This window comes from Cherax quadricarinatus, chromosome 57 (assembly GCF_038502225.1).
Source record: "Cherax quadricarinatus isolate ZL_2023a chromosome 57, ASM3850222v1, whole genome shotgun sequence".
Taxonomy (NCBI): domain Eukaryota; kingdom Metazoa; phylum Arthropoda; class Malacostraca; order Decapoda; family Parastacidae; genus Cherax; species Cherax quadricarinatus.
In genome coordinates, this window is record NC_091348.1 from 23,449,522 (window position 1) to 23,474,246 (window position 24,725).

General features: G+C 45.2%; 1 pseudogene; it reads left to right on the forward strand.

Annotated features, from left to right (window-relative positions):
• Positions 1 to 3,579: 3,579 nt before the first annotated feature.
• LOC138854402 (U4 spliceosomal RNA) lies at positions 3,580 to 3,701 on the forward strand (annotated as a pseudogene).
• Positions 3,702 to 24,725: the final 21,024 nt, after the last annotated feature.

A 24,725-nucleotide genomic window follows, 5' to 3' on the forward strand; every position in this document is an offset into this window, starting at 1 on the left:
AGTTCCATATTGTGTATATCAATGGTTCATCCAATTATTTCTCTGACTGGTTAAGTCGTGACAGTCAGTAGAAGATCTGTTGCCTTACACGACTTCCACATGTTAGAACTTTTTCCTCGCCTATTCTTCTTATACTCCTTGACTATAAGTCTTGGCATGGGGGAGTGTGAGGGAAAAGTTCAATAGAGAGGGTATAGAAGGAATATATATAGTATCAGTAGTTTCACTGCCGGCTTCTAGTTAAGGTAGGGTAAGTCAATCTCCCGTTTTTCCCGCCTTTTCTCCCCCTCCCTGAAATTGATAGTTTGTCTGCCGGCTACTAGTTAAGGTAGGGTAAGTCACTCTCCCGTTTTTCCCGCCTTTTCTCCCCCTCCCTGAAATTGATAGTTTGTCTGCCGGCTACTTGTTAAGGTAGGGTCAGTCTAGCTCCCGCTATCCCTTCCCCTCCCTCTTCTCCCCCCCCCGAAAGGTGACGTGTGGGGCTCTGGTTAAACAGTAAATCACTAGACTCACAGCTCCCAACTCTACTGTAAGTACATGCCTGCCTTGTATTCTAGTGGATTTATTGGTTGAAAGCTTCACTTTTGACCAATAATAAACTTAGTCCTTTCAGTCTTGCTCTAGGTTGACTGTTGTAATAATCACCACGTCTTTTGAATATTGTACACTACCATGAAGAGTGATTATTTAAGCAGTGGGTAACCTGTCTATCTTTCCAGCTTGGATGTCAGAGAGGGTCACCTGGCAATCAGCAAGTAGAACAGGAGAAGGACTAACGTCCAGAGACTTCTCCAGGTTGTATTGAAGTACCTGTGCACCTGTATGAAATTGCAGGACGTTACTACACAGCATTGCAGCGGTAAAGAACCTGCTTTCCTCTCTTCGGGATAGAATACTCACTGGTATACTGTGAAGAACTAGCCAGTGGATGGTCACCAACACCTGCGACCCCCCCCCCTTATCATCAGCAATGGCTACGGTTTCAACAACAGTGTCACCAACACCAGACACCATTGTAGATATTAGTGTTGAGTTCAAATGTTATTTTATTCATTTCATTTTTCATTTTTCTTTCAAATAGGATATACCTTTCATGTTTTGTTGTTTTATGTTTGATTTAATAAATAGTGTTTATCTTTGTGAATTATTATTTCTTTTTCTATTCATTAATTTTCCTGAGGAGGAGCCAGCCTGAGTAATACTGTCTGAAGTTGTTACAGGGCTGAGTAAGCCTTCACACCCACAGCACATTCTGCAACAACTTGCCTTGGCTAGCATTGTGGATGCGGAAGGCCCAGGGTGTGTGCCATATTATACCGATGGCTCCAGAGATCCAGTGGCAGGCCGCACAGCTGCTGGGATATTCCACAGCAATCTGACAGCAGGTTGGCGCCTCCCAAACCATTGCACCATACTACAGGCTGAACTCTTTGCCATCCAACAGGCTTTGCAGCATGCTCTTGCAGACCATCAGCATTTCCCCATCATCCATGTTGATTCCAAGGCAACGATCCAAGCAATTATGCACAAAGAGCCGAGGGATAACATACACTTAATCACATCCATCCGGTGTGACCTGCAGACACTCATGGCCCAGGGTCGCAGGGTCACCGTCAACTGGATCTCGAGCCATGTGGGTAACCCTGGCAATGATGCTGCAGGTGAGGCTGCAAGGACTGCAACCCTCGAGGCACAGCCACATGCTGCAATTTCCATCAGCCTCAACCAGATTGCGCTGTTGGCTGCCTGTGCGGCCAGACGCCCACTCCCTGGCCCTGGGGATTCACAGAGCCTCCACCGGTATGTCAGGGCGACCCACAGGGCGCCCCCTCCAAGTATTCGGATGCAATCCAGAGAACTGAGGGTGCATACCCACCGCCTATGCTTAGGGTATCCCACCACTGTGCAGATTGTTGAACGGGCATGAGAGGAGCTCTGTACGCAATGTGACCGAATGGTTCCGAAACCCTTGGTGCACTACCTGTTAGACTGCCCGGCTACATTGCCCCTTCGCCGTAGACACTTCCCAATGACCCCAGTGGGGCAAGCCCGGGAGGATGCGGCAGCACATCTTGTGTACATAGCTGTCAGGGACTTGGAAACCTTACTCCCAGTCATTGCATGTTACCCAATCCCCCGCTGAAGTCGCTGTGCGGGCCTGCTTTGGGCCTCCATTGCACCGCACACCAGCAGCTGTTAGTGCACACTAACTTTTGGTGTGTCACTTAGCCATAGAGCCGGAGAGGTTCCCCCTCCTTCCTGCTGAAGAACTGCCATGCATGTACAAGAAAAGCTAAATGACACTTCCCTACCCGGGGAGCCAATGCCGGGTCACCAAATTGGAAGATACCTGGGCTGGGATCCATACCGGCAAATCAAATAGAATAGAATAATAAGTTATAATCAACTCATGACCCTACCACACACAGGGGGGACACTACTAAAACGTCATACTAAACATCTTGACATACTAGGCAGGTCCTTTACAGGAAATGGTATGGTGATACCGACAAGATGTGGAAAAAGACACTTATGTACAGTTCAGGACATTTATTAAAGGAAACGTTTCGCCACGAGTGGCGAAACTAGTTACACAGAGTTATACTACACTCCTTTCTCAATATTATAACTTTCTCTACCGTGTCACACGACACCCTTGTCTGTGTTATGACGCTCCTTCTCTCCATGTCACATGACACCCTTATCTCTGTCAAACGACACTCCTTCTCTACCGTGTCCACATGACACCCTTGTCTCTGCGTCACACACACCATCTCTACTGTGTCCACTTGACACCCTTGTCTCTACATCACACACACCATCTCTACTGTGTCCACACGACACCCTTATCTCTGTTATAACACTCTTTCTCGGCTGTGTCACCCGCATAGCGTCTTTCTCTTCAGAGGACAGCCAAACACTACACTCCCTTAGATCAACAGGAGGCCAGCAAAGTTCACCAAGGCCTGCAAGTCGAAGTCCGCAAAACTGGCTAGTAAAACTAGAACCAGAGGCCCACAGGTAACCAAGTCCTGAGGCCCACAATAACTAAAGCCAGCAGACTAAGCAAAGCCCTCAGGTAACTGAAGTCTGCAGGAATCCGAGTGACAAGTAACTGCAGCCAGAAGACCTGCAGTTGACTGAAGTCGGCAGTGAGTCTGTAGACATCACTTTCAAATGTACTCCTTGAGGTAGTTTGGTGAATACTCTCTACAAGGCCAGTAGATGTATACCGTAAGGTGGTCAGGTGAATACTGCTTCTAAGACCAGTAGATATACACCGTAAGGTGGTCAGGTAAATACATTTTACTACCAGTAGATGTATACCATAAGGTGGTCTGGTAAATACTGCTTCTATGGCCGGCTCAGCAGTCCCCACACTGGGTTTGATGACGTACCCAGTGGTACTGCAGGCCGGCAGGTTAACAATCTAACCACTAGTTTGGCAGGAGGCCGCCACAAAGACTCTCCTAGTCTGGTAGTGTGGGGGAGACTCTTCTAGTCTGTTAGTGTGGGGCAGACTCTTCTAGTCTGGTAGTGTGGGGGAGACTCTTCTAGTCTGGTAATGCGGGGGAGACAAGCTTTGCGCAGTGGTAATATCGTAACCAATGAGTTTTATCCGAGGTGCGATTATTAAAAAAATTGATTCTCTGCTCATCTGTTCATGTGAGCAGACGTGCGCCTGCTGCCCTCTCTCGGCGAATGGAAGACTTCCTGTTTTTTCCAATATGGCATAGAGTGTGAGGAAGAGGGTAAATACTGTGGGCATCGAGCTAGTTCGCGGGGCGATTTTGCCGCAAGCTGCTCCCGTGCTCTTGCCATTAGTCATCCAGGATACGTATGGTATATAGGATGCAGAATTATATGGTGTAGCACTTAATGGCGCATACAGGGTGTTTGTCAAGTTGTTGAACACCGGCGTCTATGAGAGGCTGGTAGAGAAATACCAGGATGTGCGAGTGGACGTCAATCCTATGGTGAGTGTCCGCTTTCATGATATCTCTAGGCATTATACTTGGATTAGAGTGCGAAATGTACCGTTTGAGGCAGATGAAACGGACATACGCAGTGTTTTCAAGGACTACGGGACTGTTCACCTGGCACAGCACGGCAAGTGGGTAGAAGGTGCATATGTTAGATTCCCGGAGGGCACGTTCTCACTAAAAATGATGATATGGCACCCCATACCGTCATATGTTGGAGGCCTTCAGGACTCAGCTCATGGTGTCCTATGCTGGGCAACGCAAGACCTGCAGGCGTTGTGGTGGTTTTGATCACATTGCTGTATATTGTGAACGACAGACTCGACTTCATGGTCTAGAATGTATTGCCGCAGGGGAATCTGGGCATGTTGGGCGTGCTCTGGAGCTACAGGAAGAACGTGGGCCTGGTCATCTGTGGAGCTTGCAAAGGCAGTGGCGGGTGCGGACCTGATGGCCCCTATTGCTGGGGGCCCTGTGGGACCCATTTTGCCTGATGGTGGGGGACGGCATAGTTTGGCTGAGGAAGCCATTGATGAGGTCCTAGAGACGGTGCTCAACTCGCTGTTTCCCCAGTCAGATGGGGAGGGCGAGTCGGCGATCAGGGCTGGTGTGAGGAATGCTGCAGACCTCTGCGGGCAGCAAAATGAGCCCATTGACTTGGTGGTGTCTCACAGGGCAATGTGCCCAGATGGTGGGAAGGTTGGACATGTGGTGGAGGTGGAGGTTCACCATGAGGTATCACAGGAGGTGGAGATGGAAGCAGGGGGAGTCACGCGCAAGTGTGAGGCTCTGGCATCAGATTCAGATGATATCCTGACTCCAGCACAGAGGACCGGCAAGGTAGTGGTGGTGGAAGAAGATGGTGGTCCCTCGGGGACTTCGGACCCGGAGCTGGACTGGGGAGGGGTTAGGTCTGCCAGTAGAGACATGCACAAAGGAGGTCCGAAAGGACATGGTGTTCTGAAGAAGGTGTCAAAGCACAGGGAGAAGAAACCACCTCTGGCCTAAGGTGTATGACAGTTAATATTAATGGTTCATGTCAGGATGTGAAGCGTGCAAGTTTCTTGTGCTGGCATAGAGTGGATGTCGTATTTGTGCAAGAGCACAATATGAAGGTGGGGCGTGTACTGGAGGTGGATGGATGTAGGGTTTATGTAATGTAGGCAGGACGCTTGAAAGGAGGGGTGGGAGTCCTACTCTGGGAGGCGAGCCCATTTGTGGTTAGTAGAAGTGAAGGGGGGTTAAGGGCATATTATAAGAGTGGATGGATGATGGATGGGTGAGCGAGTGGCGTTAGTGTGTGTGTATGCACCCACAGGGAGTGATGCACGTCTGAAAGCGGATTTCGTGAGGGATGAGCTAGTTTATTATTTCTGTTCTTTACTACCTGTTGCTATCGTGGGAGGGGATTGGAATTGTGTTATTTGCAGGGCAGACATTGAGCCGCATGGGGCGGGGCATTTTTCAACTATCCTAGGTGATCTTCTGAGAGATGTGTGTCTATGCGACGTATCTGGGGGTGGGGCTTGGGTGGTGGAGCACACTTTTGTTAGACAAAGCAGGTAAGAGTGTAGTTCTTGCATACGGTGGAGGTGGAATATTCTGATCATAGGGCGGTTGTGGTCGACCTGGGGTGGGATGGGCTGGCCAGGAGTTGTAAGAGCTTTTTGGAAACTAAATACGAGAATCTTGAGTGATGAGGAGGGGCAGGGAGGATTTGAGATGTTGTGGACAGAGCTCAGTGAGGACAGGCGGGGTGTAGAGGATTTGCTGGGGTGGTGGGATGGGGTGGCTAAGGGACAAATACGTCAGTTTTATGTGAGGGAGGGGAAACCCATAATGCTACAATCGTATGGGCTCCTTCAGTACCTAGAGGATAGGTTGAGGGATTGCTACGGAAGAGGTGAACACAGGGGAGTATATCGTGTGGAGGAGATAGAAACGTTGAAGAGAAGGATTCGTGAGCTGCAAAATGAACGTTTTAATGTGGTACATGTGCAGGGGGGGTTTGAGGAAGTGTTGTGGGGCGATCGACCATCGGTGTTTGTTTTACGGGGTCAGCAGCGCCGTCAGAAAGCCCCTGAGGTAGGTAGGTTAGTTGTCCACTCTGAAGTGGGGGGTTATTGTGAGGGGCGAGTGTTACAGATGACAGAGGGGATGAGTGGTTATGCGGATGCATGGTATGAGCATTATTTGGGGAGTAGTGGAGTGGGAGGTGAGGCTTTGTGTAGCATAGTGATCGAGTAGCGTTGGGTGGGGAGATAGATGAGGGCAAGGTTTGGCAGGCATTGGTGAGTATGCGTATGGGAATGGTGCCGGGGATAGATGGATTGCCCTGTGAATTTTACCTGCAGAATTGGAAGTTAATGCATGGATTCCTGGTGGAGTTAATGAATATCATGAAGGAGAAGGGGGTGTTGGGGGAGTTACAAGCCACAGCGGTAGTTGTTCTGTTCCCAAAGGGAGAGGTCCAGAATACCTTAAAGGATTATCGGGCGATATCTTTACTATGTGTGGATTATAAATTGTTTGCAAAAATACTGGGAAATCGCCTGAAATGTGTCATGGGGCATGCCGTATCGGGAGGGCAATACGGGTTGCCTGGCAGATCTATGGCCGAGGGCCACACACATCTTAAGGGGTTTGTGGAGGGTTTGGGGAGAAAAGGGGGGGCTTACTTGCTTTGGATTGGCAGGGAGCATATGACCGTGTGGAATGGGAGGCATTGCGGCAGATCCTTTTAAAGCAGGGATTTGGGGAGGAAATTGTTGAATGGGTGGAGACATTGTATCGAGGGGCGTGGGTGCATGTGCAAATCAATGGTCGCATAGGGGAAGCGGTATGTATGGGGTGGGGCCTCAGGCAAGGATGTCCACTTTCTCAAATCATTGAGGCATGTATCTGTGGGGGGGTAGGGAAAGGAGTGGTGGAGTGTGAGCCAGGGATCATAGGGTATGTCAATGGCACAATAGTACTCGTGCAGGAGGGAAAGAGTTTGAGAGGGGTGGGAGAAGTCATACGTACTTTTGGGGAGGCTACGGGGATGAGGGTCAGTGTGGAGAAATCATGCTTATTATGGCTGCGAAATTGGAACTGGCAGGGAGATTGGAATGCTGGTGTGGAGTGGAGTTTGGTGGATAGCTTAAAGATATGTGGAATAGTGTTTATGGTGGATCAAGTGCGGTCGAGAGAGGTGAACTCCGAGCGTATTGTGGAACGGGTGCAGCATAGATTGGGGAGTTTGCGACCGTACCATTTGACATTGTTACAGAGGGGCATCGTGGTAAACATGTTACTATACAGTAAGGTTTGGCATGTGGCGGCAGTTTACCCCATAACGGGCAAGGAATTACGAGAATCTTAAAGAGGGTGTTTAAGTTTATATGGGGTTCCGGGTGTGATTGGCTGAGGAGGGAGGTGGTAATGATGCCGGAACGTCGGGGGGGGGGGGGTTAGGGCTATTGGATCTGCGGTGTTGGGTAAAATGTGTTTACTTACGAAGGGAGTATGCATGAGTCGGGGGGTGTAGGGGGGGTTAAAGCTTCTGTATGAGGGAGTGAAGAGGAGGTATGTGGGTGCAGAGTTGAGGGAATGTGAGGAGGTGCTGCGTACCCTCATGGTCCTACGGGAGCCTGGCAAGATCCACGTGGGGGTGTTGGCGAGAGCGATTGGGAACCGGGTGGTGGTGCAGGTGGAGGGAATATGCCCCATGTATGGATGGGGAGATATTTGGTGTTGTTTTTGTAAGTTGAAGCTCAGGCCTCGGGTGCAAGAGGTTATGTTCCGTTTCCTGCATGGCATTTTGCCATCAGGAGCGGTTCTACGGGCGAGACGAGTAGTGGAGGAGAGTGGGTGTGGGGTGTGTGGTGGAGAGGATACGGCATATCATGCGGTGTATTTTTGCTAATGTTTGGCGAATGTTTGGGTTTGGATGAGTAGGATAGTGAGGCGAGTGGGAGGGGGGGCATACCGGTGTTGAGAGCACTCGTTTTGGATGTGGGAGGGGTGCCAGAGAGTACACAACGAGCATTGGCATATTTAATGGTAGATTTTTTGTACGTGTCATGGGATATGCATGGGAATGGGGATTGGGTTGCGGGGAAACGGGTATTGGCAGCTACTTTCTATAGGACGGTTTGCAGGAATAGGGAAATATATGGATCTCTGTGGGAGGGAGCCTTCCCCGCAGGGTTATTGTGGTTTAACTGTTGGGATCTTACTAGCTTTGTAGTAAGGGGGGGGGTTGTCATGACTGGGGCAAGGATTGGGAATGTCATCCAGGGTTCCAATGGGCTCGCCATCAGGAGTGTGAGTGTGTGTGTGAGTGTGTGTGTGTGTGTGTGTGTGTGTGTGTGTGTGTGTGTGTGTGTGTGGTATGGGCGTATGGCTTTGACGTCAACAAGGGATGGTTCAGTGTGGTTAGTAGGTGTTAGGATGTAAGTATGATGACAGCTGGATTAAAAATGCGATCCAGTTTGGTTGTGGGGATTTTCGGTTTATACTTTTGCGTACGTGTCCCACGGGATGATGACTGCATTACTCTCTATGTATACAGGACTGGATTACCACATAGGCAAACTAGGCATTTGCCTAGGGCCCCACGCATTTGGGGGCCCCGCGGTCCAAGGGGTTCAGGGGCTCATCCAAGACTGCGCACATGGTGCAAGTGCAAAGGGGTCCCTACCCAAAAACGTTCAAGTGTTTGGAGAGTAAAATTGATTTTTAAAAATTAATCAAAACACAAATAAATAATGAAATAAAATAAAATAAAAATAAATAAACCTAACCATAGATGGCAACACTCAACACACCTTTGTTTACATCAGAACAGCTGTGTTTTCCCTCTAATGGGTGAGTATGGGAGATTCCTCTCCAATTTTCTGTAGTAATTACACATTATGTAGACTTGTACTGTGACAAATTAACTGAAGTGTTGTTGATAGACATTGATGTGTATGGATAAATGTTTGTTTTCGTCTCTAAATGTTAAGGGAGGTACCTGATAGGATTACTTGACCAGTAAAGACGCATGGACCAGTAAAGACGCATTTTTGGTAAAAATACTATAAAGAAAAACCTAAAAACGTTTGTAGGTTTTAAAAGCACTTTGTCCTGTCTTTAAGTCTTTATCATATCAATAACAGATCTCAATTGATTGATGTTCTACATCACTTCCGTCGCAAATGCTTAGTTTTCAAGTTGCGATGGAAGTGATGTAGAACATCAATTAATTTACTACATATTTCCCCAGAAACACATAAGCCACATCAGAAAATCGTTGGTTGGGTGAAACTGAAAATTGTCCCTGCATTCTTTAATTCTCACGTCCTTATCTATGGTGGTAGGCCATATATCATGCAAAACATAATGATTAGTTTAGTTATGAAAATGGTAATATAAATACCATTGTGCATTGTTCTTGGACTCAGTATGATTTCTGTTTAAGTAAATTGGAGATCAAGGAGGATGAATTAGTAAAATATTCGTAGCCCAAATCACTAACCTAATCTATGGTAAAAGTTCTGTATATGACTCCTTTCTGGTAACGTTTTGAATTTTTACATGCGCAGCCAGAGGAAAGGGGGCTACAAGGGCCATATCCCCCCAATTGACAGAAAAAAAATTTAATAATAATTAAAAAATTAATAATAATTGGTAATGAAAAATTTGCATTTGCATGATTACAGACAGTGATACATCCTCATTATGGCATCTCGTGAACGTGATGTTGGACGTTCTTATGCGAGTGGGTCACAGAAAAGAAAGAAGAAAATTCAAGAAGAAGAACAGAAAAAGAAAGATGTAGGAAGCTGCAGAAAGATCACAGACATGCTCACGAAAACAGTTTCTGATGTTACCAGTACAGTTGAATCTGCAGATACGTCAGATCATACAGGAAGCCCTCCCTCCATTATTTCTCAGCCAGCATCTACTTCTTTTGTGTCTCCTCTCAATGTCTCAACGGACATTTCATCCACAGGATTTGTCTTAAAAGATCCTGCCTCATGGCCAAATGTAATCCCAGATTCTCTACGTAATGCTTTCATTGCAGAAAACTTCAGTCAAACTCTGAACATTGACTTTAGGAAATCAGCAAGGATTTATGATGATGGAAGTCATCGTTGTTTAAAGTCATCTATGTTTTATAGGAAGCTTGCAAATTCAGAAACTGTGAAAAGATCATGGATGGTATACTCTGAAGATCAGGAAAAGTGTACTGTTCAGCATGCAAGCTATTTTCTATCAAAGAAAATACCTTCACACAGGGGTTCAATGACTGGAAAAATTCCAAGCGTTTCGAGGAACATGAAAACAGTACCACTCACAGGAGCTGCATTTTAGCCAGTGTATTTCGTGCACAGAAAAAAGGCTTATTGGATTCTCATTTGGAAAATCAAACTGAAAAAGAGCGCACTTATTGGAAAAAAGTTCTAGAAAGAATTGTTGCTGTTGTAAAATTCTTAGCTCTAAGAGGACTTGCTTTCCGTGGAGAAAATGAGGTTTTTGGTTCGGAAAACAATGGCAGTTTCCTAGGGATCATAGAACTGTTAGCACAATTCGATCCATTCTTAGCAAATCATGTGTCACGCCTTGGGAATGCAGGAAGAGGCACTGTATCTTACATGTCATCTACTATATGCAATGAATTGATTGAACTGATGACTAAGAAGGTCCTCAATAACATCATAGCAGCTGTGAAAACTGCAAAATACTTTGCAATAAGTGTAGATTCAACACCAGATATTTCACATACACATCAATTGACATTCATTGTTCACTTTGTCGACTCCAGTGGTAAGCCTGTAGAGCGCTTTACAAAATTCATTCCTCTTTCAGGCCATGATGGAGAAACAATGATGAATGTAGTACTGGATACTCTGCTTGAACATGATCTCTCTATTATGGATTGCCATGGCCACAGCTACGACAATGCAAGTAACATGTCGGGTAAATATAATGGATTGTAAGCCCGTATCAAGCAAATCAACCCACTTGCTGAATATGTGCCCTGCTCAGCACATTCTCTTAATCTTGTTGGGTCATGTGCTACGGAGTGTTGTGTCGCTACAGTTTCATTTTTTGGACTTTTACAAGCACTCTTTAATTTTTTCTCTGCTTCAACGCATCGGTGGAGTATACTCAAGTCAACCATTCATGGAGATGTCATCAAATCATTATCAACAACAAGGTGGTCAGCGCAGCAAGATGCAACACATGCTTTGAAAGACAGCTTTGCTGAAATATGTTCTGCTAAGTAAGTTTATTCAGGTATACACAAATACAGTGTGAGGGAAAAGTTCAATAGATAGGAGTAGCGAGGGAGTATATAGTAACAATAGTTTCATTGCCGGCTACTTGTTAAGGTAGGGTAAGTCAAGCTCCCGCTATTCCCACCTTTTTTCCCCCACCCCGAGAGTGATAGTTTGACTGCCGGCTGCTTGTTAAGGTAGGGTCAGTCTAGCTCCCGCTATCCCTTCCCCTCCATCTTCCCCCCCCCCAAAAAAGGTGACGTGTGGGGCTCCAGTCCAAACAGTAATCACTAGACTCACAGCTCCCAGCACTACTGCAAGTACATGCCTGCCTTGTACTCTAGTGGATTTATTAGTTGAAAGCTTCACTTTTGACCAATAATAAACTTAGTCCTTTCAGTTTTGCTCTAAGTTGACTGTTGTAATAATCACCACATCTTTTAGGTATTGTACTTATCATGGAGAGTGATTTCTTAAGCAGTGGGTAACCTGTCTATCTTTCCAGCTTGGATGACAGAGAGGGTCACCTGCCAATCAACGAGTAGAACTGATGGAGATGGACGAACGTCCTGAGACTTCCCCTTTTTGGATTTAATTACCTGTGCACCTGTATGAAATTGCAGGACGTAACACCTCATCATTACAGCGGTAAAGAACCTGCTTTCCTGTCATCGGGATAGAATACTCAAGGCTATACTGTGAAGAACTAGCCAGTGGGTTGTAACCAACACCTGCGACCCCCTCCCCCATCATCGGCAACGGCTACGATTTCAACAAGCAGTGTCACCAACACCAGACACCCAAGTTTTATATTAGCGTTGAATTCAGTTATCATTTATATTTTTCATTTTTCATTTTCTTTAATGTAGGATTAATATTTCATATTTAAGTGTTTTATATTTTATATTTTCTATATAATAAAGTGTTTATGTTTGTCTGTTATTATTTCTTTTTCTATTCATTAATTTTCCTGAGGAGGAGCCAGCCTTGGTAATACTGTCTGAAGTTGTTACAGGGCTGAGTAAGCCTTCACAGCAGTTACATAGAATTATCATACATAGCAGCATATGTGTAGAGAACCTAGGATAACCCAAAAAAGTTAGACACAGTGATGAAGGATGAAGAGGATGAAGACCAGACAGCAACTACAAGAAGCGAAGCAGCCAGCTTAGCATCAAAATTGGAAGATTTTGAATTGGCCTTACTCTGTGTGCTTTGGGACTGTATACTGGAACGGTTAAATGCCACGAACAAGACACTTCAGAAAATTGAAATTGAAATGGCTACTTGTGCTAACCTCTATGCAGGCTTAGTGGAATTTGTAAGCTCACTTCGCAATGATGAAGCTTTTGAAATGTTTGAAGAGAAAGCTAAACTGCTGGTGAATGACTACAGTTACCGGGCTGATCATCAGCGGTCAAGGAAGAGGAAACGCAATTTTGAAGAGCCAGACAATGAAAGTGTGTTGCTACCAAGGCAGAAATGTAAGACAGCTACATACTTCGTCATTCTGGATTCACTGATTACAGAATTAGTGAAAAGAAAAGAAATCTTCCAGAATCTCAATGACAAGTTTGGATTTCTGTTCAAAATTACTACTATGCCAGATGCAGAATTGAGAGAAGCTGCATTAAAGTTGCAACAACACCTTTCAGCAAATGTTCAGGACACATTTGTTGAAGAAATAGTTCATTTTTCTGGGTATATGAATCAGATTAAAGCTCCACCTGAAAAATGTGCGCCCTCAGCTGCTTTGAAACATTTAAGAAATGCAGGTATCTCAGAAACCTTCCCTAATGTTGACATGGTGTATCGTCTTTACCTAACACATCCAGCTACTAACTGTGGCATTCGCTGCCTGACCACGGTAGAGTGCGGTTGTGCTCTGCACCCCTCTGCTGTTTGTAGGCGAGCTCCCTTGTCAGTTACCTGGCTGCAGTGGTGTGAAGTGGTGCTGTCACACCTCGGCTAACAACATAAGTGCACTGTGATTGTCAAGATGGCGGTTAGTCTGAGACGCCGGATAAATACTGTAGGCATTGAGCTACTTAAAGGAACGATAACGCCCAGTTCTGCGCAAGTCTTATTGCCAAAGATCATCCGGGAGACATATGGCGTACAAGACAGTGACTTGTATGGTGTAGCATTGAACGGAGGACAACGAATTTTCGTCAAACTGCTATCAGCAACGGTTTATGAATCATTAGTCACCAGGTTTCAGGACGTGAGTCTTAACGTCACACCAGCTGTCAGTGTAAGAATGATAGATGTTTCACGGCATTATGCGTGGATCAAGTTACGCAACGTTCCCTTTGAGGCGGACGGGGCGGATATAAGGAAAGTTTTTGAGACGTATGGGACGGTGCATTATGCTCAACATGGTACGTGGGCGGCAGGTGCCTATGCTGGTTTTCCAGAGGGTTCTTTCAACCTCAAAATGACTTTGAGGCACCCAATACCGTCCTACGTGTATCTCCAAGATTTCAGGACGCAGGTCATGGTAATGTACCCAGGACAACGACGTACATGCCGCCTATGTGGTGAGTATGATCACATAGCGGCGACCTGTGACAAGCGAAGACGTGTGCCTGGACCTGTGGTGGACGTCGCAGCCCCTGCTTCAAAGGTGGCAGGTGAGAAACAAACATCGGATGGAGGGCGTGGTGTTTTGTGGAGCGAAATAGTGGATCGGGCACACAGGACTGGCGGTGAGTTGGAGTCCCTCCAACTCACCGACAATATGTAGGCTTCTTGGGGGTTGTTAGGACTTTAAACTAGGATTAGTTAGAGGTATGGGTTTAGAAATGATTAATAATGAGTATGGATATATTGACTTATGCTCTGGAGTCCAGTGACTTCATGGAAACAGTTCAGGACTGTTTTCTGAAACAGAGTGTAACTGAACCTACCAGGGGTAATAATTTGCTAGACCTAGTCTTGTCAAATAAGGAAACACTAGTGAATAATCTGGAGATCACTGAAGAGCTTGGCGCAAGTGATCACAAATCCATCACCTTTAGCATGTATGTAAAGTAAAATGATATTAACAAGAGAGGGACGTTACATCTGAGCGTGGTGTCATCGGAGAGTCGTCGCTTCCAGAAAGTCGGAGACATGATAGTTTGGGATGTGATGGTGGTTTGGAGTCGTCCGTTGAATCTTTAAACCATTCTCAGGTAGAGGTTGAGGTTCATCGAGAGGCAACATCTGACCAAGAAATGTGTAACATGACGGTCACGAGAAAGAGGGCGGCTACGTCAGATTCTGATGACGTCCTTACGCCTGCACAACGGCCTGGGAAACAGACTGAGGTGAAGTGTGAAGGTAGTGGTGTAGGTGGTGGTAGCCATGATAGGAGGCACCGGAAGAAGGGGGGAGGGAAAGAGAGCACTCTGAAGGTGTCAAACTTAAATTCAAGCTCTGGAGTTGTAAAGAGTGATGAGAGGAAGCAGGGGTGGAAACTTTAATAGGCCTTAGGTTTATGTCTGTAAATGTTAATGGGTTATGTAGCGGTATGAAGAGAAATTGGTTTCTTAATTTCCTGAATAAATCTAGAGTGGATGTTGTGTTCCTGCAGGAGCACAATTTTAAAGAGGGTAGGGTGTTGGAGGTGGCAGGATTTCGAGTAGTTTCACTGCCATCTCCCCATCTAAAAGGTGGTGTGGGAATTTTAATAAGGGAGACGAGCCCTTTTGTTTTGCAGAGAAGCGAGGGAGGAGGGGGAGGGAGGGTGTTGCTTGTGGATGGGTGGTGCATGGGTAAGCGTGTGTCTTTTGTGAGTGTGTATGCGCCGGCAGAAAATAACATAAAGGTAAAGAATGATTTTGTGTGTGAGGATCTTGTGTTTTTCTTAAGTGCACTGCCAGAGGTGGCGATAGTTGGTGGGGATTGGAATAGTGTAATCAGGGTGGCTGATGTGGACCCAAAAGGGGCTGGATATATGTCTGTGGCTCTTAGGGATTTATTAAGGGATGTTAGGTTACGTGATGCCTTCGGGGGGGCGATGTGGGAGACTGAATATACGTTTGTTAGGAGTGGATATGCTGCGAGACTAGATAGAGTGTACCTTTCTCAGGGAGTGGATGTGAAAACTTTCAGTACTGTGGAGGCTACAATGTCAGATCATAGGGCAGTGGTGGTGGAGGTTGGGTGGGGGATGCTCGCTGACATATATAGAAGTTATTGGAAATTAAATATAAGTGTGTTAGGTGATGAAGAGGGGTTGGAGGGGTTTTCAGTCCTATGGAGGGAGCTTAGTGTGGAAGAACAGGGAGTGGATGACAATGTGACATGGTGGGATTGTGTTGCAAAAGAAAGGATTAGAAAGTTTTATGTGAGAGAAGGAAAACGTATTAATAATTTTAAATATGGACTGGCTAACTATTTAGAGGATAGATTAAGAGGGTGCTATGGGCGGGGGGTGGGGGGGAATAATTTTCCTATGGATGAAATAGCTGAAATAAAGGGGAGGTTGAGGGTGTTGCAAAATGAAAGGTTTCAAGCTGTAAGGGTGCAGGCAGGGGTGGAAGAAGTGTTTTGGGGCGACAAGCCGTCAGCTTGTGTTTTGCGGCATCAAAAGCAAAGGCAGGCGGTGACAGCTATTCCACGTTTAGAGGTAACGTAGATGGTTGGGAATTATAGAGCAGGGCAGGAGATACGAACCACGAAGGGGATGTGTGCGTATGCGGAGGCTTGGTACGAGAAGTACTGGAACAGTGGGGGGGTGGGTGACATGGCGTTGGACAAGGTGTGTACGTATGTGACGTGTAATTTAGGAAATAGTGATAGAAAGGCTTTAGGTGGGACTATTACGGCAGAGGAAATAGAGAATGCGTTAAGGGGAATGAGGAAGGGGAAAGCGCCGGGTATTGACGGTCTCCCAGTAGAATTTTATTTACAACATTGGACGTTAATAAGGGGATTTATAGTTAGGTTATTTAATCGTATGAAGGAGAAGGGCAAGTTGGGGGAGAAGCAGGTAACAGCAGTTGTAGTGTTGGTCCCGAAGGTCAAGGGGCAGCCCACCCTTCGGGAGTACCGAGCCATATCACTGATGTGTGCAGACTATAAGGTGTTCGCAAAAATTTTAGATAATAGGTTCAAAGGTGTTGTGGGAAGGGTCGTGTCAAAATCGCAGTTTGGGTTGCCGGGAAGGTCGATGACTGAAGGACATGGCATACTGAGAAGTTTTGTGGAAGCTAAGGGTGGGGGTGAAGGGGCGGCTTTGTTGGCTCTAGATTGGCAGGGAGCATATGATAGAGTGGAAAGGGAAGCTTTGCAGGTTATACATAGGAGACAGGGTTTTGGGGAGGAAATAGTCGAGTGGGTAAATACGTTATACAAGGGGGCGAAAATGAGGATACAGATTAATGGGTGTATGGGGAGTGATATTGCAATGAGTAGAGGCCTTAGACAGGGATGCCCCATGTCACAAATATTGTTTGCATGTTTCCAGGACCCCTTTTATAGAATGGTTGACCGCAGCTTATGTACGCCAGGTGAGGGAAGTGTGGGGGGTGGGAGGGCCTGGCCGGGTTTAATTGGATATATTGACGACACCACTGTTGTCATTCGTGAAGGGATGTCAATGGGAGTGTTGGACGAGGTTGTGCAATTATTTGGAAGTGCCACGGGAATGCAGGTAAATAGTGCAAAGTCAAGGTGCATGGGGTTGGGTTCTTGGGTGGGGGTGTGGGGGGGAGATGCAATGTTGTTAAAGAATGGGCGATGTCTTTAAAGATTTGTGGCATTATTTATAAGGATGACATGGTTGCGGCGAGGGTGGAAAACTCGGATAGATTATTGGAAAGGATCGTGGGGCGTCTAGGTGTTCTGAGACCCCAACACCTAAGTCTTATACAGCGAGTGATAGTCGTAAACATTTTATTGTATAGTAAGATTTGGCATGTTGCAGCTGTGTTCCCAATTACAGGGACAGCGATTGCGGGAATTCTAAGACGGGTGTACAAATTTTTGTGGGGTTCACGTTGTGATTGGTTACGGAGGGAAGTTGTAATGTTACCTGTAAGTCAGGGGGGGGGTTGGGGTTGATGGATTTGAGACGGAGCGCTAAATGTGTGTTTATTAAATGGGAAGTGTTGCGTGAGGATGTGAACGCGGGGCAGTTGGGAAGGATACACGACAGGCTGGGTGTGTGGTATCGAGGAATGGAGTTCAGGGAATGCGAAATCGTTTTGATGGCTGTGATGTTGATTAGGGAACTGAGAAAGGTTCGTATAAGGGTTTTGTTTAGGTTACTTGTAGGTAGGTGCGTTATCCCAGTTGAGGGTTTGTTCCCCATGAATGCGTGGAAGAGTATTTGGTTTAGATTTAGTAAAATGAAGTTAAACCCTCGGGCGCGTGAGGTGATGTTTCGTTTCCTGCATGGGATCCTTCCGTCTGGTGAGATACTACGAAACAGACAGGTTGTAGAGGGTGGGGGGTGTGGTATCTGTGGAGGGGATGAGACCGCGTTCCATGTAGTTTACTTTCGTGAAGGGCTAGAGGAGGTTAGGTGCTGGTTAAGTAGGTTGGTACAGAGGGTGGGGGGTCGTGGGGTGTCGGTTCTGCGTGCTTTAAGTCTAGATATGGGTGGGTTAGACGAGGGTGTCATAAGAGCTTTAGATTATGTCATGGTAGATTATATATATATATATATATATATATATATGTCGTGGGTGATGAGGGGGAGAGGGGATAGTGAGGAGAGAAGGAAAGTTCTTGCGGTAACGTTCTATCGTACGATGTGTCGTAACAGAGATTTGTATGGGAGGAGGTGGGATCAGGCTTTCTCAGAGGGGTATAGAATGCTAACGTTAGGGATTCTCGTAAATCTGTGATTGATAATGAGTGAGTGAAGGGGTTTTCATAGGTTGGAGGGAGTCAGGGGGTCACAACGGGCTCGCCTCCTTTGGGATGGGAGGTCGTGAGAGTGTTGTGAATGTGGGTTTGGAAAGGTTTTCTGGTTTTCATTGAGACTTTATGGCAGCCAAGTGTGGATGTAGAGCTCAAGGTCTCGTTATGTTAGATATAACGCTTTTCAGAATGTATGTATAATATAGTAGGTTTTTTTATGTATAATTTTGATGTGTATCAGTCTTGTATAACATGATTCTTGAGGAATAAGTTCTTCGCGACGGGAAGTGTGTTTTAGTTTGTCTTTATGTTACGTGCTGAGTTTTTGCACGATGAGATATACTTATATACTGTTTTGCTTTGTGCATACAGTGCATCTGATTAATGTGTTGTGAAACTTTTTGTGTGTACGTGTGTTTGTGTGTGTGTGTGTGTGTGTGTGTGTGTGTGTGTGTGTGTGTGTGTGTGTGTGTGTGTGTGTGTGTGTGTGTGTGGGTGTGTGTAAATATATAACCCTTTCTAATGTATTGAGCCTTTGTCATGGGTCAGACGTTATGTAATACTTTATATATGTATGATTCGATTCTTTTTAAAGTTTATAATTATGGTCTGTACCCTGATACAGGTTTGGTGTCATTGCTAAGTTCTTGATGTTAAGTTTTAGTCTGTATGGTATACAGACATATCTAGACAGTTTGTTTTTTCGTATGTTGGTATATGTAAAGCTGTATTATTAGGGATACGTATGTAGATGTTCTAGTAAGATTATGATGTTAGGTTTTGGTTTTTTGATTAATGCGAAGGATGGGATTTAACTGGCATAACTTCTTTGTATATTTTATGTTCAAGTGTATTGAGCCTTTGTCCGATGTCATGTTATATGTACAAGTTATATATATGCAAGGTTTTGCATCAATGAATGTGTATATATGTCAATTCATGACCCTGTGACAGTATTTTTTTTTTTAGGGATGTTCTTGCCTTAAGTTATTATTGTATGTTTTTGCAGCAATATCTTGCGAGCATATAGGTGAAATCTGTTTGTCAGTTAATTTGATTGAGATCCATACTGTTTCTTTATTTTTATGTTAAACTGCATTGGTTTTAAATAAAAAAAAAACTGTGAAGGAGAAAGTTCATTTTCTGTTTTGAAAAGAGTGAAAAACCAGCTCCGTTCAACAATGAGCCAAGACAAATTGTGTAACCTAGCCTTTTTGACCATTGAGTCTGATCTAACAAGAAATATTGATTTTCAGAATATAATTGATGATTTTGCCAATATGAAATCCAGAAAAAAGTTTATTTAAGAAGTGCCTGTGAATATAAGCAACTCTTTACTTTCTAGAGTTTATATGATTTGATAGTCTTATGCATGATGCAATGATAACAATAATGGTCAGTGATTTATAAAGGGAATAATAGTGCTGTAGTGGTTATGCTGAGTATAATAGGTACATGATGTCACTACTTTAATAGCCTAATCTAGTAATACTATGCTGTCTTGAGTTTATTCTCTTTAAAATGCATGATTTAACAAGATAGTTATAATGGCTGTTGGTAAATGGTTTTGGTTGTCTTGATGTACTTTCCCTATTAAATTTAATCTAAATAGCCAGAATGTATTTAATTAAACCTTAAAAAGGCTCACACCGACCCCCCCCCAACCCCAAGCTGGAAGGGGTAGCTTCGCTTACCCGTAACTCAAAGGGGCCCCGCCAATCTGAATAGCCTAGGGCCCGGAGACTTCTTAATCCGGCCCTGTATGTATATATAGCCTTGCACATGCTTGGTCACTTACCATCACACCTATATTAGAGGATGGAGGTATATAATTTTTTAGAGGTAATGTACGCATGTATGCTGTAAGGATGCTTGGGTGAGATTCGTAGTGATTGTGATACTGTCGCGCTGTGACAGGTTATATGCTCATGTACGGCTAGAAGAATGTGTAACAGGGTCATGTGTAATGACGAGAGAAAGTGGGCGGTTGCCAAAATGGGGGGGAAGAGGGGGGGAGGTAAGGAGTGTTGGAGAGACTGAATTTGCAACTTGATAGTGTCTCTTGTATACGCCTTTGTTTTGCACATTGACTTTTGTGCAGTGAATAGGTTGTGATAGAGTAGTTTTTATTTCTGTGTTCGCATTAGGTTATGGAAGCCAGTGCTGTGAACTTGATCTTGTTTGATAGCCTTTAATTTACATGATGATATATCAATGTATGTGTACAACAATATGATAATTTAGTAACTGTGGCCAGTGTATTTGGCGGAGGTGTGTGTACCTCAGGCGGAGGTGTGTGTACCTCAGGTGGAGGTGTGTGTACCTCAGGCGGAGGTGTGTGTACCTCAGGCGGAGGTGTGTGTACCTCAGGCGGAGGTGTGTGTACCTCAGGCGGAGGTGTGTGTACCTCAGGCGGAGGTGAGTGTACCTCAGGCGGAGGTGTGTGTACCTCAGGCGGAGGTGTGGGTACCTCAGGCGGAGGTGTGTGTACCTCAGGCGGAGGTGAGTGTACCTCAGGCGGAGGTGTGTGTACCTCAGGCGGAGGTGTGTGTACCTCAGGCGGAGGTGTGTGTACCTCAGGCGGAGGTGTGTGTACCTCAGGCGGAGGTGTGTGTACCTCAGGCGGAGGTGTGTGTACCTCAGGCGGAGGTGTGTGTACCTCAGGCGGAGGTGTGTGTACCTCAGGCGGAGGTGTGTGTACCTCAGGCGGAGGTGTGGGTACCTCAGGCGGAGGTGTGTGTACCTCAGGCGGAGGTGTGTGTACCTCAGGCGGAGGTGTGGGTACCTCAGGCGGATACACATACTTCTGTATGACTTACTCCAAAGAAAGTTTTTTTTTTATTAGGAATGTGCGTTTCTTTATACAATGATATATGTGTGATGTTTTCTGTATTTACACCTCCATGAGTTTGTTTGTTTTTTGTCCGCTGTACGTCACACCTATGTAGACGTGAGACGTGATAATTTCAAGTGTTTTTCTTATAAATACTGATAGGTGGCTTGAGTGATGTATAGAGTGATTAATGGTTTTTCTTTCTCATTTGTCTGTGACGGGTTTCTTCTCCTGTGTCCAACAACGTGTGTGTGTGTCATAATTTATGTATGTACTTATTGTTCTCAACAGTTTTATACTATATATGTATTATGTCTGTCTGTACAAGATATGCTCTCAAAAAAAAAAGTGTGGGGGAGACTCTTCTAGTCTGGTAGTGTGAGGGAGACTCTTCTAGTCTGGTAGTGTGGGGGAGACTCTTCTAGTCTGGTAGTGTGGGGGAGACTCTTCTAGTCTGGTAGTGTGGGGGAGACTCTTCTAGTCTGGTAGTGTGGGGGAGACTCTTCTAGTCTGGTAGTGTGGGGGAGACTCTTCTAGTCTGGTAGTGTGGGGGAGACTCTTCTAGTCTGGTAGTGTGGGGGAGACTCTTCTAGTCTGGTAGTGTGGGGGAGACTCTTCTAGTCTGGTAGTGTGGGGGAGACTCTTCTAGTCTGGTAGTGTGGGGGAGACTCTTCTAGTCTGGTAGTGTGGGGGAGACTCTTCTAGTCTGGAAGTGTGGGGGAGACTCTTCTAGTCTGGTAGTGTGGGGGAGGCTCTTCTAGTCTGGTAGTGTGGGTGAGACTCTTCTAGTCTGGTAGTGTGAGGGAGACTCTTCTAGTTTGGTAGTGTGGGGGAGACTCTTCTAGTCTGGTAGTGTGAGGGAGACTCTTCTAGTTTGGTAGTGTGGGGGAGACTCTTCTAGTCTGGTAGTGTGAGGGAGACTCTTCTAGTTTGGTAGTGTGGGGGAGACTCTTCTAGTCTGGTAGTTTGAGGGAGACTCTTCTAGTTTGGTAGTGTGAGGGAGACTCTTCTAGTCTGGTAGTGTGAGGGAGACTCTTCTAGTTTGGTAGTGTGGTGGAGGCTCTTCTAGTCTGGTAGTGTGAGGGAGACTCTTGTAGTTTGGTAGTGTGGGGGAGACTCTTCTAGTCTGGTAGTGTGAGGGAGACTCTTCTAGTTTGGTAGTGTGGGGGAGACTCTTCTAGTCTGGTAGTGTGAGGGAGACTTCTAGTTTGGTAGTGTGGGGGAGACTCTTCTAGTCTGGTAGTGTGAGGGAGACTCTTCTAGTTTGGTAGTGTGTGGGAGACTCTTCTGGTCTGGTAGTGTGAGGAAGACTCTTCTAGTCTGGTAGTGTGAGGGAGACTCTTCTAGTCTGGTAGTGGGAGGGAGACTCTTCTAGTTTGATAGTGTGAGGGAGACTCTTCTAGTCTGGTAGTGTGGGGGAGACTCTTCTAGTCTGGTAGTGTGAGGGAGACTCTTCTAGTCTGGTAGTGTGAGGGAGACTCTTCTAGTCTGGTAGTGTGAGGGAGACTCTTCTAGTCTGGTAGTGTGAGGGAGACTCTTCTAGTTTGGTAGTGTGGGGGAGACTCTTCTAGTCTGGTAGTGTGAGGGAGACTCTTCTAGTCTGGTAGTGTGAGGGAGACTCTTCTAGTCTGGTAGTGTGAGGGAGACTCTTCTAGTTTCGTAGTGTGGGGGAGACTCTTCTAGTCTGGTAGTGTGGGGAAGACTCTTCTAGTCTGGTAGTGTGAGGGAGACTCTTCTAGTCTGGTAGTGTGAGGGAGACTCTTCTAGTCTGGTAGTGTGAAGAAGACTCTTCTAGTCTGGTAGTGTGGGGGAGACTCTTCTAGTCTGGTAGTGTGAGGGAGACTCTTCTAGTCTGGTAGTGTGAGGGAGACTCTTCTAGTCTGGTAGTGTGAGGGAGACTCTTCTAGTCTGGTAGTGTGAGGGAGACTCTTCTAGTCTGGTAGTGTGAGGGAGACTCTTCTAGTTTCGTAGTGTGGGGGAGACTCTTCTAGTCTGGTAGTGTGGGGAAGACTCTTCTAGTCTGGTAGTGTGAGGGAGACTCTTCTAGTCTGGTAGTGTGAGGGAGACTCTTCTAGTCTGGTAGTGTGGGGGAGACTCTTCTAGTCTGGTAGTGTGAGGGAGACTCTTCTAGTCTGGTAGTGTGAGGGAGACTCTTCTAGTCTGGTAGTGTGAGGGAGACTCTTCTAGTCTGGTAGTGTGAGGGAGACTCTTCTAGTTTGGTAGTGTGGGGGAGACTCTTCTAGTCTGGAAGTGTGAGGGAGACTCTTCTAATCTGGTAGTGTGAGGGAGACTCTTCTAGTCTGGTAGTGTGAGGGAGACTCTTCTAGTTTCGTAGTGTGGGGGATCAGGCTTTCTCAGAGGGGTATAGAATGCTAACGTTAGGGATTCTCGTAAATCTGTGATTGATAATGAGTGAGTGAAGGGGTTTTCATAGGTTGGAGGGAGTCAGGGGGTCACAACGGGCTCGCCTTCTTTGGGGTGGGGGGTCGTGAGAGTGTTGTGAATGTGGGTTTGGAAAGGTTTTCTGGTTTTCATTGAGACTTTATGGCAGCCAAGTGTGGATGTAGGTATAATATAGTAGGTTTTTTTATGTATAATTTTGATGTGTATCAGTCTTGTATAACATGATTCTTGAGGAATAAGTTCTTTGCGACGGGAAGTGTGTTTTAGTTTGTCTTTATGTTACGTGCTGGGTTTTTGCACGATGAGATATACTTAGATACTGTTTTGCTTTGTGCATACAGTGCATCTGATTAATGTGATGTTGTGAAACTTTTTGTGTGTACGTGTGTTTGTGTGTGTGTGGGTGTGTGTGTGTGTGTGTGTGTGTGTGTGTGTGTGTGTGTGTGTGTGTGTGTGTGTGTGTGTGTGTGTGTGTGTGTGTGTGTGTGTGTGTGTGTGTGTGTGTGTGTGTGTGTGTGTGTGTGTGTGGGTGTGTGTGTGTGTGTGTGGGTGTGTGTAAATATATAACCCTTTCTAATGTATTGAGCCTTTGTCATGGGTCAGACGTTATGTAATACTTTATATATGTATGATTCGATTCTTTTTAAAGTTTATAATTCTGGTCTGTACCCTGATACCGGTTTGGTGTCAATGCTAAGTTCTTGATGTTAAGTTTTAGTCTGTATGGTATACAGACATATCTAGACAGTTTGTTTTTTCGTATGTTGGTATATGTAAAGCTGTATTGTTAGGGATACGTATGTAGATGTTCTAGTAAGATTATGATGTTAGGTTTTGGTTTTTTGATTAATGCGAAGGATGGGATTTAACTGGCATAACTTCTTTGTATATTTTATGTTCAAGTGTATTGAGCCTTTGTCCGATGTCATGTTATATGTACAATTTATATATATGCAAGGTTTTGCATCAATGAATGTGTATATATGTCAATTCATGACCCTGTGACAGTATTTTTTTTTTTAGTTATGTTCTTGCCGTAAGTTATTATTGTATGTTTTTGCAGCAATATCTTGCGAGCATATAGGTGAAATCTGTTTGTCAGTTAATTTGATTGAGATCCATACTGTTTCTTTATTTTTATGTTAAACTGTATTGGTTTTAAATAAAATATAAAAAAAAAACTGTGAAGGAGAACGTTCATTTTCTGTTTTGAAAAGAGTGAAAAACCAGCTCCGTTCAACAATGAGCCAAGACAAATTGTGTAACCTAGCCTTTTTGACCATTGAGTCTGATCTAACAAGAAATATTGATTTTCAGAATATAATTGATGATTTTGCCAATATGAAATCCAGAAAAAGTTTATTTAAGAAGTGCCTGTGAATATAAACAATTCTTTACTTT